The sequence below is a fragment of the Drosophila obscura genome, unplaced genomic scaffold (genome assembly GCF_018151105.1).
Source record: "Drosophila obscura isolate BZ-5 IFL unplaced genomic scaffold, ASM1815110v1 contig_73, whole genome shotgun sequence".
Classification (NCBI taxonomy): Eukaryota; Metazoa; Arthropoda; class Insecta; order Diptera; family Drosophilidae; genus Drosophila; species Drosophila obscura.
The window spans coordinates 9,112,911-9,132,030 of NW_024542865.1; the positions used below are offsets into that span (position 1 = coordinate 9,112,911).

At 40.7% G+C, this 19,120-nt stretch overlaps 1 protein-coding gene across 1 annotated transcript in view; it reads right to left on the reverse strand.

Moving 5' to 3' along the window:
• LOC111068738 (homeotic protein female sterile) overlaps nucleotides 1–19,120 on the reverse strand; it is a 114,826-nt gene that overhangs the window by 38,254 nt on the left and 57,452 nt on the right. The window contains exon 3 of the mRNA XM_022358426.2: nucleotides 11,892–11,963. The gene's annotated coding sequence lies outside the window, so the exon portion shown is untranslated. The remainder of the gene's footprint in view (nucleotides 1–11,891; nucleotides 11,964–19,120) is intronic.

The window sequence follows — 19,120 nt, forward strand, 5'->3', positions numbered from 1 at the left end:
TGGCAGTCGTATCAAAGCTAGTTTCGAATGGAAACAAACTGGCAATCTGGCAGATTGCCTTGTGCTCTCGTGTCGTCCTTGAAGCAAAGCCCCCAATAGAGGCAGAGGCAAACGAGCAAACAATGCGAAACTTTGTGCCAAGCCATTAGAAAAGCCCAACAACAAGTGGCCATTGCACACCCACACATACACATACACACACACACACTCACACAGCGTAAAGAAAAGGAGAAAAACTACTTGGAAAAGGCACTGCACTGGCAGCCGCAGCAGCAGCAGCAGCGTAGTAAAAACTTAAAAGCAACTTTCCGTGCGAGTGTGTGCACAAATATTTTCAATTACAAATTGTATTTTTCCGTTTAGATAAGCAAAATTTATGGCAGGACTTTCTCTGCTCCTTTTTGGTGTGTCCGCCGTTGCCGCTGCCGTTGCCGCTGCCGTTGCCGCTGCGGCAACAAACACTTTTTCGCTTGGTCGGCGACGCTGTTGTAAACAACGAGCAAATACAACGAAGAAAATCACCGTAGAGCCACCCAAAGCACCAGAGGGGGAAAATGGAAGAACCAAAGAGTACAAAAAAAAAAAAAAACCAAAACCCCCAAAGCAAGCAGTAGACGGCAGGCAGGCAGGCAGACAGGCAAGCAGTCGGCAGACCAAAGACGCAAAAAAAATAAAATAAAAGGAGCAGCAGCGATGGACACCGCCGCCACCCAAGGAAAACTGCAGGGAAAAACTAAAGAAAAAGGCAAGGAAAAGAAAACAGAGCAAAAGAAACAGCGCGCTCACACACACACACACACACACACAAGAAGCCAAACGAAACGGCGTACAGATTTACAGAGTATTTTCATTTTACGTGCTTCCCGGTGGCGCCGCCAAATGTCACGTACGCAGACATCAGGCGGCGGCCCGGAAGACCAGGAAGGATGCTGCTCTGCATGGGGTATGGAATGGTATGGAATGGAATGCATTCCTCCTTCTTCTCATATGTGGCTGTCACATGAATGCAATTGCCAACTTAATACCGAAGGCAAATGCAACAAACTGGACAGCCAGACAGAAAGCCAGACACAGAATCCTCCCATCTTGACTCCTCCTCCATTGACCAACCGACCAGAGTTGTCATCGCTCTACTCCCGTTTCAGTAGAATTAGATTGCAACTCTGTTTGGGAAAAGTGCGGCCTTAATGTGCGGCCAAAGGTGTTCGCCTGTGTGAAAGAGGAAGAGTAGGAACAGAAGCAGGGAGCTGGAGCAGGGAGCTCTCTTTCATGGGTATTATCGATATTTGAGTTATTTTCTTACATTTACATTTTGCCCATGCACGCTCCACAGAGACACAGGAAATAACAAGAAAGGGAGAGATAGGGGGAGAGAGGGGATAGAGTGGGAGGAGAGGCCTAAAGATATCGCATCGGAAATGACATCGGATAAAAGGCAGAAGGAGTAACGGAATTGCCAACGACCCTTTTACCTAAATAAGTTTATGCATAGAGAAGGGCAATGCTGTTTCTAATGCCACTGTTCCACCTGGGGGAAATATCCGAATGATGTTGATTGGCTGCACATAAGTTCCCATAAATGAAAGGACACTTTCATTTCATTTGTTTGGAATGAAACGAACAAAAGTTCGCTTGCCACAAGCCTTATGGCGTTTAAAACAGAGCTGGCAACTCTTGAAAAGTCCACTCCCAAGCGAAGCTGTCAGCCCTAAATGCACATAAACTACGAACAGTAGGGCAACTATCTGCCGAATGTATTTACCATACTTTTTGATGCCACATCCGTGGCAAGGCTGGACACTCTTCGGTCACGGAGTAGCTGAGCATATTTCCATTTTGCATCTTTGGCATCAATTTCTCGACAATATTTAATGGTGAATTTAATATCTCTTTACTGTGTGTGTGCCACACACACATGCACTCCTGCCATCCATAAATAGTAAAAGAGTCTTGAGGCTTAAGCGCAAGAATCAGGCGCTAATAGTCGCCGTGTCTGGGGTGGTGGCGGCGACGGAGGCGGCGGCGGCATCCAAACGTTTGTTGGAGCGTGTGAAGCCATCAAAAATAGAATTGACACGTTCTGTGTTGCTCTTGCTGACTGCCTGCTGTATGCCTTGCTTGCTGCTTGCTGCCTGCCACTGCTGTATGCCTCTTTTCTGCTGCCAGATGCACGCAATGCGACAACAACAATAAGAGCATGCCCCATGCCCCCGGAATGCCTGCCTGCCAGCCTGACTTCGTTTCGTTTCTTTTCTTTTCTCTTTTTTTTTTGCCCCCCTCTCTGGTGGAGTGGTGGAATGGTGACCCCAACGTCGACGTCGTCTTATCATAATGATGACGTTTACATTTCAATTAACGGAGAACAACATAATTGCAGCAGTCAAATTATATAATTATACGCAAACAACGAGAGAGGCACGGGACAGGGGGGTGAAACACGAAACAGAAACACACGAAGCACACACACACACACACAAAAGAGGCAGATCGGTGGGATCCCAGGGTAACGAAATGCATTTGCTCTTATGGGGCGGGCAGCTGCAAATGCCATGCAGCACACAGCACAAGGCGCAGCGCAGGTGTTGCCCCATGTGTCAAAAAATAATCATTTTGAAATCACTTCAGACAGGAAAGAAAAAAAAAGCAGCAGGGACGCAGAGAGGGAGGGAAAATCAGTTAAAGATGAAAAATGCGTTCGCAAAGAGCGGGAGGGTGAGGGTGAGGGCGAGGGCCCTGTCAAGTGTTCCTGGTGGTGGCATGCCCCATGTCTCCTTATGCCCGCCGCTGTCTTATAATTTCATTTCAACATTCAATTCAATGAAACGACGGACTTTAAGCGTTTTTAAGCTGCCAGTCAGAGAGCCAGAGAGGGCCACAGCTGCATTTTCAGATCAAAATATGCACTGAGAGAAAATAACTAAAATGGGTAACACATAAGTGTGCGAAAATGGACTATAAAAACAATTCAATTACTTTTTTGGCATGCATAAAAAATAAAATATTTAAATCAATGCAAATAAATGTTGGGAGAACCTCATGGAAACGTGAGAATCCTCACAGCTTTCAATTTATGCACTTCTTTACGTGTTTTTCGAGGTAATACAAATTAATATAATTTAATGAAATATACTTTTGATAGCATTTAATTCTTATATAGAATTTTCCTACTCGTCTTTAGAAATAACTCCTCATAAATGCATTTAACAGATAATACAGATATACAGATATATATGGATGATGCTTTAGAGTCTCCGGAGATCTTTTACTATTCAATGAAGCATTAAATAGGTTTTTGCTGCCATAAAAATGTTTTAACATTTTTAAACAAAAATAAACAAATATAATATTTGGAATCTTTAAATGAATGATATTTATTTCAGAAATAAATTAAATTATATTAATTAAATATATTCCTATAAGCATTCAGTTTTTTTTCGCTCAGTGCATCCACACGCACCATTTGAATCGTAAATGTCCAGCGATCGACTGACATTTGGCGGCGGCTTGTGGCGGCTATGAAAACTGAGATTTTTAATTATTGTTTCCGCGCTCAGAGTCTCTTAAAAAAAGACTTGTGAAGGAGCGGAGCGGTACGAAACTGAATCCGAAACGAATTCCCACAATGTAAAATACCTGAGAGAACCTAACACCAACAAAGGGGAGAGAGAGGAGGAAAAAAATTGAATTGTTTTCTATCGTGACACATGAGTTGGGGACTGGGACTGGGGCTGAGGCTGGTGCTGGTGCTGAGGCTCTCGATGGGCGCATAATTTTTCATGCCACGCATTCCCCGAGAGCATACACATATAATAATAATAATAATCTCTGCTCTGTTTGGTAATTTATTAACGGTTTCTGCCCCTCCGGTGTCTGTGTCGGAGCTCTCTTGCTCACTCTCTCTCTCTCTCTTTGTGCTCCCAATGGGTTGGCGGTTTCGCTTTCAGCGTTTTATTTCAATGCGATTGAAAGCTTTGTTGTGTGGCACCTGCCACATGGGCGGACCGCATCGGGAAAAGCAGACCAAAGAAAAGAAGGCGAGAAAGAGAGGAAAAGCCATTTGCTCGGCTGCCACACGCTTCCACTCTCAGGGCTTTTGATGATGCAGCAGCAGCGCATTAAACAAATAACGCCCTGGCGATATTTCATTAAAAAACTTAACGGCTCTGACAGCGCAACGAGAATGGAGTTGAGTGCAGCTCTTTGGCATAAAGAGGGGCCCATTGGCTAATGCCCCTTTGGCGTGGCCATTTGATGGAGCAACACAAGATGCATTTTAGCAAGAGAGAGACAGAGATACAGAGACAGAGTGTGGCAAGTGCAAGTGGCAAGAGTGGCAGTGGCACTGGCAGTGGCAGTGGCAGTTGCAGCGGCAGAGTGGCGTAAACACAGGATGGCTAAAGTGGCAAAACTAATGTGATCCTAAATACCCTTCAAGGCGATTTCCAATCGCAATTGCCAATCAACCATTCCCCACCATTCCCCACCCATCACACCAGGAACACTAAAAGGCAATGGATAACGAAATTAATTTGTTTCAAGGAACAATCCTTCACAAATCCATTTATTGTTCACTTTAAGTGTCAGTTTTCATTTTGGGTGCTGAATAATTGGCTTTAAGTGCCAGTATTTGTTAACATTTTGTATGTCAATTTGGATTAATTTAAAGTATTTTTTAGATATAAAAGTGGCAGGAGAAATGTATCTTAAAGGAGTCTTAGCACTAAACACGCCGAGGGAAATGTTTATGGCTTCGTTCATTGCCTTGGCTTGAATGTAATTCACATGAGCAATGAGAGTCATTAAACAAAAGAAATAAATAAAAATACAAAAATGAGGCCTGTCATTTATGGGATCTCTTCTTATGTATTTTTATACATATTGAGAAAAATACAAACCCGAAATTGAACGTTCATTTATGGTAATTTTTTCTTTTTCTGATTATCCTTAGTGTTCCTTTTTGAATTAAGAAATAGCAGTAACAAAATAAAATTGCGTTCACTTATGCCTTTTTTTCCATTTTCTTCTTAACTTTTTATATTTAGCTATGCACACAAGATTTACTTAAGATTTTGGTTATTTTGTTTGATCGTTTATTTAAAGATTATCCTCTTGGTTTTTCTTTTTATTTTCCTTTAAAAAAATAAATAGCTTATATCGATGCAAATATTCCTTCTAAATATATTTTTTATTATTTTCCACATTTATTTCATACAAAATAATTCCTATTGATTAATTTATTTTCTTCAATTAAATCAAATCACACTTTAAGCTGCAATTTCAATTTTGAATTCCAACAAATGCAAAATCCTTTCATTAATCCTTTAATTTCCATAATTTTGTGTCTTAAGAAAACAAATACAATTTCTTGGGCTCACTGAAGCTGATTTTCAATAATTCGGAGACCTTTTTCTGGCTTTTAAATCGATATATCCCTGTATTTTGTTTGTCTGTCCCTCTCTCTTTCCGGGTTCATGATTTCCCTGATTTTCCTTTGTGTTTTGTATGTTTCCCCCCCTCATAGTATTATTCTGTTTAATTAGTTTGAAAAGCGGAAAAAAAAACAAGAAATGAGCCAAATGAAAAATGTATGAAAATAATTTTCATTCCCATTCTCTCCCACCTCTGGTAAAACACACAATTTGTGTATTTTTACCCATTTGCCATTTGTTGAAATTGACAGTGAAATTATTATTGCTTTCTGTAGCTGTCGTTGAAACTGTCGTTGGGCTATTCGCTGCTTTTTGCTGAGTTTATCCATTCTGGATACCCCGCACAGGAGACGCGTATTTGGGTATCAGCAAAAAGTCACAATACAAATAATGAAATAAGAAATTTGTTGTAATATTTCTAAAATTTGAATTTTATTGCAAAAATACTGTTCTTCATCGTTTACTCATGAAGGAAGTTTTTTGTCCTGTGTCATTCCATTCTACTGAGTGCCATTCACCTGTGGGAACAATCAAGCATTAAATTTCTGATCTAATAACGACATGTGTATCTCCTAGTATTCCGAGCACCAGAAGCTACAAACTTCCATTCGTATGAGTGCCATTAACATAGGGGAATGATTCTCCCGTTATTAACGATAGCTCTTCTAGGGTATCACCAGTTGCGAGCCAAAAAGGCCACCGCATTCGCATGATATATGTATGTATTATATTTGTGATATTCGTTGCTTTTGTCAATTTGGGTTTTGGGTTTTTGTTTTGTTGCTGGTTTTGTTGTTTGTTTGAAATGCTTTTGTTATTATTGTTTGAGTTGGAAATTTTCGGTGTCAATTTTTAGTTTGTTTTTGGTTTATTTTTTATGTGGTTCGTGGGCGTGTGGGCGTTTTTGGTCATAGAATTTACGGTAAATTAAATTAGCCTGATTGCTGTATGCATTTTTAATGACATCACTTCAATCCGGAGCCTCGTTTGGACTGCCCCATCTGCTGCCCCTGCCCCTGCAGCTCCGTGTGTGTGTGTGTGTGTTTGTGCAATGATAAATTAATAAAATAAATGTTTATTACTTTTATTTCATTTGTGGCTCTTTCCTGCAAGCCAACACTCTTGACCCCTCTGCCTTTTCCGGGATGGAAGCGTAATGAAAATGCCTCAGAAATTTCAATAAAAGTTTTTATGTTATAATTATAGGCCAAAGAAAGAGACAGAGTTAGACGGAGAACGAGAACGAGAGAGAGAAAGAGAGACAGTGGGAAGAGCAGTACGTCCGAGTGGACGATGCATAATAAAAATTAACGCCATATAACTCCCCCCCCCGGCTGTACCTTTGGGCTCTGTTTGTTTGCTTGCGGGCCATAATTTTTCTATTAGACAAATATGAGGGAGAGAACGAGTGAGAGAGAGAGAGAGAGAGAGAGAGAGAGGGAGAGACAGAGTAAGAGCCAGTAGAAGATGGGGGGAATGTTTGTCATGTGAGAGTGTAATAAATTTTATTAAAAACATACACAAAACAAAACGCATAAACGCAAAGGAGAAGACAGACAGGCAGACAGCCAGTCTCAAGGTAGTCCAAGGAGAGAGGGAGGGAGAACGAAGGGAAAAGGCAAAACTTAGAGGTAGGAGTGATGTTACGAGTGAGAGGGATCTGGTGGGGGTCTTGCACACATTTTTTGGGTCATCATACGTGACCGGACGGCATTGGAATGCCGGGGTACGACGACGGGACGCGCCCTGGCTACACGTCGCGCCACGCCGCGCCGCGCCATGCCACACCGTTACCCCAATATTTTCCCCCCTTTCCTCTATCTGGTTTTTGCTTTTGCTCCCCACCAAAAAACACGATGTCCAGCTGAGACAACACAAAACACCGAAAATAACGCTGCGGTGAAAGAGGCGCGGAGAAAGAGAGAGTGCAACAAGCACAAGACTAACAAGAGCGAGAGAGGCAGAGAGAGAAACACATTTCTCAAGGGAATTGCAATCAAGAGTTCAGGATCAAGAGACTTACTCCCAGATTTACTCTTCGACAATCCCCGCCTGCCAGCTCGACGCACAAGCGAAATTTGCAAAAGAGAAATCCCCAGAATGCAAAAACAAAATACATGTCGTGTGTATGGCTGTTTGTGGCATACGGAAGCTTGAAAACAAAGGTCTTGTGTTCATCTTTTGGGCGGCGACTTCATCTTTTGTTCCTGTTGTCCAGGACTTCAATTTGATGCCAGGTCTGAAGGCGACTCCCTATCCTTCCCCGCATTCCGCTCTGCTGCTCCGTGGATTCTGGGCCAATTGAGTGTTGGGGGGCCACATCTACTATGTGACGGAGGAATTTCTGTGTATTCAATGTGTGGCCATTGGCCACAGACTAAGATGACTTTTTAACGAGAAAATTGAGTTCAACCATGAGCCAGTCCCTCGTGGGTAAGCCACTCCGTGAGAGGGTAGTCTGCCGCCGTAGGATCAGGAGCCTACGGCTGACGTTCGGCCTCTCAATAACGAAACAGAATTGTTACAACAATATTGTGTGTTCTCTGCTTATTCTGACGATTTTCTAGAATTCAATAGAAAACTCAACGCTATGTAAAATGCTAGAAAACGAATCAGAACAGTATTCGTAAGTACACCTCTCAAAATGGAACTCCCCAAACAACCTCTGGCGTGTGGCATGCGGCATGTGGCGGAGGTAAAATTCAAAATAAAAAAAAAGCAGTTAAGTGTGGCCAAATTAATGGACGTTGAATGAAGTTGACCGGCCTGTCATAAAGCCTTTCATAATTACTTTTCACACCAGGCGGCGGCGGCAGCGGCAGCGGCAGCGGCACAACGTGAACCCGAACCGAACTGAGCCGAGCCGAGCCAACGATGAGAAAAATATAAATGATGGCAAGGGGCAAGGGGAAGGGAAACAAGCCCATATTTATACACGTAGTACCTACATATAATCCGACAAACAACGGTCGGCGGAGAACAGAGCAGAAATAGCTGAACGATTATTACAAATAAACAATCATAAATTTCAATAAATTTCTATAAATTCTAATTGAAAGAAAGAGTTATTGTTGGTTTTGTTCTTGTTGTTGTTGCTGTTTTTGCTGTTGTCGTGTGTGCTGTTTGATGTCTGCTTATAGGCTTAGAGAGGAGGAGACAGCCCGAGCCCGAGCCCCCTATGTCGCACGACATTCATTCCGTTTTATTTATGGCACAAACTGACAATAAAATTTAATAACTTTGACACAATTTAATTAATTTCGATTTTTCGAAAATATACGAATAAATAAAAAAAAGGAAACGAAATGAAAAGCAACGCAACGAGAAAAGCCAAAACATAACACAACATAAAAATGTTTATATTCCAAAGGGCAGGGAGCAGTATTTATGGAATACTTTATATGTATATATATTTTTTTTTGGTAATTCCTCACTCTATTTTCCATATGCAAAGGGAAATCGAATTAAAATTCAACGAGAGGGAAATTTACAAAATTAGTTTTTGGAAATAAATAGAGCAGGGAGAGGGTGAAGGGTGGAGGAGGATCCCATGGCATACATTTTGCAAATGGAAATTCTATCAGTATCGACGAATCCATTTTTCAGAATCGAACAAATTGAAAGCTTTTGACAAAAATGATCAAATCGAAATTTAGTTTTAATTTCCCTTCCAATCGAATTTCATTTCGTTCTTCAGAGAATTTTTTTGTATCGTTTGAAAATGGAAAATGTATGAGAAATAAATCCTATAAAGATGATTTCCTTTATTTGCTGGTCCTCGTCTCTTTAGAGTTTGCTTCAATTAAAGTTTCATAACTTTAAGGAAAACAAACGCTAATAGCCCAACGCTTACGCTGTGCTACGTTACACAATCGAATCGCTGATTCGAATAACCTTTGAAGTGTAAACCAGAGAGAGATCCATCCACGTCCTCCAATCCGTTCCACATGAAATCTCTCACAATTGACAGAGTTATTATAGTCTTTTATATGGCAGTGTGTCCCGTCTGTCCGGTCTGCTATGGTGTGTCTTTCTTTCAGTCTGTCTGTCTGCCCGTCTGTTGGCCACCGAAAAAACCGCAATTGAAATGCAAAATACGGACACCATGAAAGCTCCTCTCCTCTCCCATAGCCTACTACAAGGGGGGTTGAGTGTATGCAAAAAAACATGTGAATAAATATAAATATAAATATTTTGAGGGGGAAAAAGTCAAAATGCAATGATGGACAAAATGAAAAGCGTATGGAAATTAATTTTGAATGCAGTCTGGAATTGAAAGGTTCTCCTCTGGCCCCCGCCACCTTAAACCACACTCTTTTATCGTTTTTAAATTGTGACAACATAAAATAATTGTTAAAGCCCAAAAATAGCAATAAACATCAATACAGAAAAAGGGACAGGGGCAGGGGACAATGATTGGGAAAGGGAAGTGTGTGGCAGTGGCAGTGGCAGGAGCTAGAGTCAAAGCAATTTGCAATGCACCAAAAGTCCAAAAACCGAAAACCAAAAGCCTCGCAGCAGCAGCAGCAGATTTCCCCCGTGTGTGCGTGTGTCAGTGTGTGTGTGGAAAATTTATTGATTTCCATATATTTATTTGTGTAAAATGCCATAAATTACAATTATTTAACAGGGCCGTAAAGTCAACGCGCCGGCCCGTGCCACGTCCACGTCCTGGCGTGGGTTATCTCTGTGGGTCTGGCGCCTCGTTGGGTCAGTAGTGCACAGATCTCCCCTCTCCCTCTTCCTGTTTCGCTCTGTTGCTGTTGCTGCCTCTTGCATAATTTGTTAGCCAAATTGCAACTCAACAAGCCAGGTACGACGACGAGGAGTCCAGGATAGCAGCACCCTGAGACCCTGGACAAACACAAACACACATAGAGAGGCAAGAGGCCTGCCTGCTGCCGCCAGCCGCCATCCGCCTGCTGCCTCATTGCCGGTAAGGCTCATCAAATATGCAAAATTCTGCAAGTCCTTGCAACAATCACAATTAGGGATGAGGCGCCACAATTGTCGGTGGCACAACACTGCTAATGAAAACAGTGACTAAAGAATAGCTGCAGGAAATATTCGGGGGAAAACTGTGACTTAAAGTGGGTCACGGCCTCGAAATTACTTCAAGGAAAGCAAAAGATATAGTAAAATAAATCTAAAAATATGTGTAGGCACACACAAGCTATGAAACGGTTATGAACCTATTATGAAACAGTTTACATCCATGAAACGGTTATGAACCGGTTATGAAATTTCTTTGAAATTGATATAAACTCAAAATGTATGAATTCCTGGTACTGAAACGGTTATGAAACAGCTCTAAATATTTATGAAATATTGATACTGAAACGGTTTAATTTCTGAAGGCATTCGAAATTCTGAAATCTTCTTTAATATATTGAATATACAATATATTCCATCTGGCAAAATCCCTTATCCGTATCTCTTGTGGAAAATGTTCCTCTGTTCAGTTCATTGCATCCTTTCGCTTAGGGAAACATTTCTACGGCGAATCAACGAGTCATTCTCTTAGTTAAATTTTTGTACTGGCAATCACGAAATTATCACAGAAACTCACAGACAGAAATGCTAGTGTATGTGTGTGGACATCTCTGGTCATCGCTTGAGGGCCATAAACCGTTTGCTGCTGTTGCTGGCTGTTTCCGCCCTCCTCACGCCACACCCTCCCCCCAATGTACTACCTGCCGGCCCTGATCAATCGCTTGGTCATTTGTTGGCTTACTCTGTGAAGTATCTGTATCTGTGTATCTGTGTCTGTGTATCTGCATCTGTGTATATGTGCTCGTGTGTGTTTGTGGAGACTATTATGTCCGAAGCTTATTAACTGCGGGTCTCCGAAAATGCAATGCAAATAAGCAAATTTGTAATCAAAAGAACGATTTTCATATTTAAGATGGCAATTGGATGAGAGGCTCAAGGGGCACTTCAGAATGGGGGAAGAATGGGGCATGAATGGGGCAAGAATGGGCGTGTGTGGCATGCACTTAATTTGGCAATTGTCTCTCTGCAGGTCACACAGAAAGAGAGACCGAGAGAGGTCATAGAAAGGGAGGAGATGTGTCTCCCATCCATGGATGTGCCTCTCCCGCTCTCTCTCTCTCTATTTGTGTGTATGTGCGAGTGTGTGTGTGTGTGTGTGTATGCGCCTGTCTTTGTCATTAATATTAATTTCGTGTTTAATTTATTGTAATTTACGTGCATTTGATAAATCGTGTTATTATAATCAGTTGACTGGAAACGTGAACGTGAAGAAAGGACACACACAGCCATGAAAGGGAGGAGGCGTCTCGCCTCGACTCGCTTAATCGAGGAGGCCTCTACAGGGAGTCCGTCTACCCGAATGGTAGGGGGATTTGTGTTGCCCCTCAATGAGGGCGGGGGTGGAGAGTGGGAGTCGAGTCTCATATCTAAATGCCAATGACAGCTGTCCGAACAGACCTTACCACTTACCTTTAATTCAGCAGGAATCGGGACCTGAATCGGTGTACCTCACCCTCGCAAGTGGCTCAAACTTTAAAAAAACTGCAATGAGAACGAGGGTGAACGTAATCAATAAGGTGGAATAATAAAAGTATTCAATAGGTTATGAATAGATTGGCTGCTTAGGAGCATTAACCCACAATTATGGGCAACTGCTAAGGGTAAAAATTAATGGGAAAATTCTACAGAATTAACGGTATGGAATGGTGGCTGGTGGCTAAGGGGTAAAGAAAATACGCGTAGAAATATAGTTTGGGCATTGGTTAAGAAATCGATTACACGACTATCAATCAATTTTTGAATCACTTATGAGGCCAGGACTGAAGTTATAATGAAGCGGTTGTCCATCCGTTACTAAACAGAATTTTACAGAGAAGCGACGTAACATTAAATAAATCATGTACCATGGTAAGAAAAACCTTTGTTGTAAAACCGTAAAGAAGCCGTAATAAAGCGGTACTGAATAGGTAATGGAATGGTTATTAAGCGTCAGCCGGTGACAGGTTACATACTAAAAAACATTTGCGAAAATTCTAGATAAAAGCGCTTAGTTTAAAGGTCTTCATATCACAATCATAGACGGATAAACCGATATAAAAGCTTAGTTCTGGGGAATCGTATGTACTTTTTAAGACTTAAGGGGTATACTAGATTTGTGGACACAGTCTGTCCTGTGCAATGCGCGAACTTTTGCGGAGACGATGAAGAATTTACATTGTGTATGTAGAATTTACATGTTTGGATAATTAGATAACAGATGTAGCAAAATGTAACATATTTTAAGAGTCTACATAAATAATAATAAGCCCACAAATTTATATGCTGACTGAGAACGGGTATAAAAGTGGAGTCGCGACCACAGAAGCGACTCACACGTTCCTTCTCGTTTTACCTAATAAATTGTTAGAAAGCTATACAAAAAATTATGTTAAACTGTCGTTCATTATATTCGATGGTTTTATTCCCTTAATGACAGATACTTTACTATCCCAACCACTCATGTTTTTATTCCATAAAAATTCAGCAAATAAAATCACCAATTCCAATGGCCAGGCGCCAACTAATATTTATGAGAATCTCATAGGAGGGGTTGTCCAAAAGGAGACCATTAGGGGGGTTGTGTTGGGGGAGAAGGAGCCAAGGGTTATGTCTGGGTTAATAAACATTTTTCCTTCGCTCATGTGCGACGAAATGCTTAAGGACAAGTGTCGCATGAAAGTAGGGATTTTCCTTCTTTCTTTATTCTTTTGTGTGTTTGGCTGTGTGTCGGTGGAATGCATTTTTATAACAAAATAATTATATTTATTCCACAAGGGAGTGACAGAGACACAGACAGAGAGTGAGAGATGTGTGTGTGTGTGTGTGTGTGCATTGGGCATTGCAGCACAAAGCGCATTCAAGTCGAAGTAATGCAAAAAGAAGAAACCCCCAAACACACTTCCAATCCTCACGCCAATCCTCTTGCCAATCCCGATTCCCATTTATGTTCTCTCTTTCCCACTGTCGCTGAGCAGCAGCAGCACCCTCCACCCCCGCTTAGAACATAACGGCATCCATTACACGCAACAACAAAAGGCAAAATGGCGTCTGGGGCGACAATGTGTTGCTGCATGCGTGTGTCCTGTATTGTCGCTGGAAATTATTTTTATTATTTTACACAATTTTTATATGGAAAAAGTCAAAGAATGGAAGGGAAGGGAAGGGAAAGGAAAGGAGCCTTGGCCATGGATCGAATCGAAACGAAGCGAAAACAACAGACTACACAGCAGCAACAACACAACAAAAAAAAAGAACTTTTTTGTGTACAACACAAGGCACATAAATATTTAGTATATTGTTGTATTTAATGAGATTTTTGAACTTTTCCATAAGCGCCTTAAGCGTTTTTCCGCTCTCTGTCGCATTTCTCTCCCCCCTCTCTCTCTGTTTCTCTCTCACTCTCTGAGGAAAAACACTTTACAGAAGCCACAAAACGAACAGTAAAGAACAAGAAAAACATTTGAGAAAGTTTTCCCAGCGACAAGTGGAAAAGGCAAAACAGGCAAAGCAAGGAAAAGGGAGTCCGGTCCAGTAAATGCATAGAAAAAATATCAAATAATGCTGAAAGAAAATATTATTCAATACTAAGTTAATACTAAAATAAATTAAAAAGAAATACTAAATATTTATATTAAAAAACATTTCTTTTTAAATAATGAAAATGTCTCCAATCAAATTCCGAGCTAAAACTGACTCACTCTATTAATTTTTACCTCCCTAAAACATCTTCATATCACACATAAAACATATCAAAACTTCCCCATTAACCAACCATCTAAATTTTGTACCCATGTCACACCTCATGCCATCCAGCATCTAACCCAAAAACCTCTTGATCTCTCATAAAAATATCTCAATTTTCCAGCCTCTTCTGTTATCTATGGATCTAAATGACTTCTAATTGCATTATAAACACAAAAATTCCATTCCTCTAATCATGGAATCAATTTATTGTCATCACATTTAAGAGCCCATTAGTTAGATGACCGATAAGATCTCTCGGATCTCTGATCCCCAAATCTTGAATGCATTTGTCATTCAAAAAACGAATCAGAGCAGATCGAAAGACCAGTTTCGAGACCTGCCTCCATGCGTGTATTTGTGTGGGAAAACCGGTGGCAAGGCCCCCCCAACCAAATCCAAACCCAAAGCCACAGGCCAAAGCCTCCAACGCATTCATTAGTTCTCATTAGAGACACAAAAAAAGAAAGAAAAAAAACATTTCAAATATCCAAATCCAAAACCGTATTCAAATGATAAACAAAACATTTTTCAAGACGCCATGGGTGGGGGGAGATTACCGGTTCTCTAATGAACCTCCTAATTCCATTAATGGAATACAGCAAAAGAAAAGCTTCGAAAGAAACGATTTTCCTGTGTGGGTGGTCGCTGGGGAAGGGAGAGAAAGAGAGAGAGAGGGAAGTTTTACCTTTAGGAAATCTCTGATAGTTCCATAGTTCAAGGAAATAGATTATGTGTCTATAGCTCATGTTTCAGGCGATAGTGAGGAAAAGTCTCTGAAAAACTAATGTATCCTTTCGCTTGTAGGAAATTTGAAGTGGGAATTTGGGAAAAGGTTAATTAAATAGAACAATTCTTTGATACAGCTGCCAATGCTCTCTTCGTTGGAAAGAATGAAAAACAATCGATATTTCTTGGATTTAATATGAATTTTTCCTTTGGAAATAAAATAAATAAACAATAAATATATTAATATAATTATATATTATATAATACGGGCTGGAAACTCTTATTTAAAACAATTACTATATAAATTAATATTTACTCCATTTCATTTTCATCCAATGATGTTTCTGCATAGGACAAACCCTTATATCATTTCCCTGCCTGTTTTCATGTAAATACCATACGAATACGCCCCCTTAATATTAACTGCAAGCAAACAGACAATTAAAGACCTACAAAATGCATAACTTTGACGTTTAACTTCACGTTTTATTAATGATGCAATTGAAAGGCAATGAAATACAGAGGGAAAAGGCAAAAGAAGAGAGAGAGAGAGCATATAAAAACTGTTCAAAACGTAAAGGAAAATCCAATGACATAAGCGTTTAAATATGAGAGGGGACCATAAAAACCAAAAGCGAAGGAGATACCAAATGCAGGCCGGGCCGCCCAACGAGAGGTCTGTGCTGTATGGCTGTAGGAGGGTAGATATGGTAGAGTATGGTACGACCGAGTATGTGGGGCACAAAAGCAAACATGTGACATATGCGGCAATTAATGCCGTTAATTATTTAAGTTAACACCCAAAAGCGACATGCACAAGTCAAATAAATAAACACGCAGCAGGGAACCAAAAGCCTGAAAGCCCGAAAACCCAGAGACCAGAAAAGCGCCAAGCGCCGAAAAAAAAACCCCTCATACGATGTACGCCCTCCCTCACCATACCCCTAAAAAACCCATAAAATGTGAGGGGCTCCCCCATCCGTCCACAAAAATGCCCCAACAATTAAGGACAATGCTTACTAATTTCAAACGAAAACTTCAGCACCAAAGAGGGAGGCAGAAATGGGGAAAAAATTAAAACAAATTTATATATTTAATCAAAATAAAAGAGATATTGAAACGACTGTTAGATACTCTTTTAGGCTAAGAAATGGTTCGTTATTTGATTGGGGGTTTCATTTTGAGAGATTTTTCTTTTATTTGAAAGTATTTTTCGGGCCAATTCATTGAATATGCATGAATGTTCAGATAAAAGAAGTAGCATTGAGGCATATTATAGGCCATTCAGATATATAGGCCGCAGATCCTAGATCTTTAGCGTTTGCAATCTTCTTTTATGGCCTATAAATATCATAATTATAATTTCTAATCATAGTAATTATTATTCATATATCATATATTCGGTTTTATGTGATATAGTAATAGCCTGCAAATTCATCGGATGAAGATATGTCAAGGCGTATTATCCCAGAATGATGCCAGACAACTTAAAAGATTGTAAAAGTAAAAATGAATCGAAAAGGAATCATCGATAGAGCAAACACACAAAGCGATAGAAAGCGATGAGGCAGGAGGGGGCTTTCTGCAGCTGGAAGACCTTCAGAGATGGTCCTTCACAGGACTTTAAGGATGGAGAACCTGCAAGAGCTCGTTCCCCATATTTTATACACGGCCTCCATGGCGGGTGTATAGTCGGAGTAATAATGATTTTTATTTATAAACTGCCACAAAGGGGGGGCACAAGCCATGCGTGCGACAAGCGGCACAGGCAACAGCAGGAGGCAGCAGCAGCAGGAGGAATGTTGGGGAAGGACAGTTGGCACATAAATAATTTACACGCTCCCCCTCCCCACCCTCTCAGCCAAATCCTCGTCCTGCTGACATAATTTTTTGTCCTTCCTTGAATTAGGGAGCAAAGGTGGAGTGGGGTGTGTGCATGTGGCAGGGGGGTGGCGGGATGTAGGGTGTGTGTTGTAAATGCATAAGCAAACAAAACACACACACACACACACAAATGCACAGAAACAACTTTAGCAATTTTGTGCAACTTTTTTTGGCTTCCACATAACAACAAATTTCCTTCCTTTGTTGTGCTGTGTTTTGTTTGTTGTTTTTTTCACAGGAAATTAAGTTTTTTTTGGAAAAACAGGAAAAACCTTGGAAAAATAAGGACAGGGGGAATTCTTGTGTTGCAGAGGGTTTCCCTTTTCTTCTTTTTTTTTTAGCTAAATATGGACTTGGGTCAAAATTAAGTTGAACTTTTCTAATCGAATCTTGAGGAAATATTTTTGTTAAGGCTTCCTAAGGCTTCTTAAGGTTTATATTCATTTTCCACGACTTCCTATCCCAAAGATTCTCTGATTAATATCCTATATCTATCCTCGAAAGCCTTTTCCCCTGCCTAGTGGGTGGGTGGTCCTCTCCTACTCTCAATTAAAGCAGCATTCTTCCCTCTTTTTTTTGGAAAAATGTTTGCCACTTAACGGGCGCAGAAAACGCCAATACGGGCCTGGATGGGGCAGGGCAGGGGCAGGGGCACAATGACGATGAGCATATGATTTTCAATTTTTGCCACAAATTCAGACAGTCAGGGGGGAAGGGGAAAGGCAGAGAGAAGTAGCGAGTGAGAGGCACAGACAAGGCTAAAACTTTTCCCCTCTCTCTCTTACGAACCAAAAGTGCCAATGGGATATACACCAGGCAGGCTCTAACTTTGGGGCATGCCACGAGAGTCCCCCGAACCCTCCCTCCATCTCTCCTCATTCACAGTCAACCGTTAAGCGCCATTAGGCGGCTGTGCAGACATTAAAAACAGCTGCCATTCGCGTCTACATTTGAGGGCCATACTCTCGTGCATACCCTCGAAGGAGCTACTTAGGGTATGATGGATACGCAAGAGATATGCTATACACCCCTCTCAAACGAGACTTTTCCCTAAGATCCCTCCACCGAAAGTCGGTACAAAATGTACAAACCTATAATCTGATATATTCCCAACACATTTCCAACAAATTTCCCACAAATTCGTACAGCTTCTATTCAAATTCTAGGGTATCAGAGCAGTTGCTATTCTACATTTCTGCTTGTTATTGCTTTTGCTGTTCAGGCAGTTTTTCCTTGTTTTTCGGGGGGCATGGGGCATGTGCTTGAGAGGGGATCTATTGGGGTAGCTGGGCGGAGGGGGAGATACCAAAAATTGCCTGTTTATATTCGCAGCGACAGCAAATTTTATTATTATTTTTGTTCTTGACAACGACAACAGAACAGGAACAGGACTGGGAACAGAACGGTACGGTGCAGAGGCAGGGACAAGATGAGGGACACGGAACAGGCCCCCAAAAAAACTAACGCAGGATATGCCCCTATGGAGGAGCTGTATTAGTTAAATGGAAATACTCTACAGGGAATCTCTCAGAATAGAATAGCAATAATTGAATACATTTTTAAGAAACATCGATAATAATGCTGAATTATTTTTTAGGACATAATAATTATTTTGCAAAGTTTATTTGGTGTCGTTTTTTATAATTTAGTTTTGAATACCTTTTTTTTATAATTATAATTCATTTTATTCAGTATTTTTTTTGTAATTGGTTTATTTGTTTTAAAAACTTTTGTTTCTGTTTTTAAGTATTTCATAGATTTATTGAGTACTTATTTGGTATTTTTTGTAGTTCTTGGTAATATTGTTTCCTATTAGATATTTTGATACGAATTTTTATGGTATTTTTAGTACATTTTTAATATTTAATGTTCGAATTGCTCTATGCCAATGTTGCCTTTCCCTTGTATCCATAAACTAATTTCCCACAGAGGGTATCATTTATTTGATTTTTGTTTATCCCACAAATTTATGCCCCAAAATAAAATTCCATTCCCCAATATATTTTTGCTTTTTTTTGCTGTTTTGTTTTTCTGCAAATTTTGCAAATTTCATAGAGGGGAATGCGAGGGAGGAATCCAAATCGAAATCCATATCCAAATCAAAGTTGTTGCTGTTGCCTGCTGCTGCTGAATGTTGTATTTGCCGCATAGACACAAATTCCCATCGATGACAGAGACCACCTCCCCGTCCTACGGGGCATGGGGCATGGGGGCAGGAGTTGCGCCGACGCATAGCGCTTAGAAGTTTCCCCTTCTTTTTTTCCATTCTTTCGTCTTTCGACAGCGCGCCTCCAATTAAAGAATAA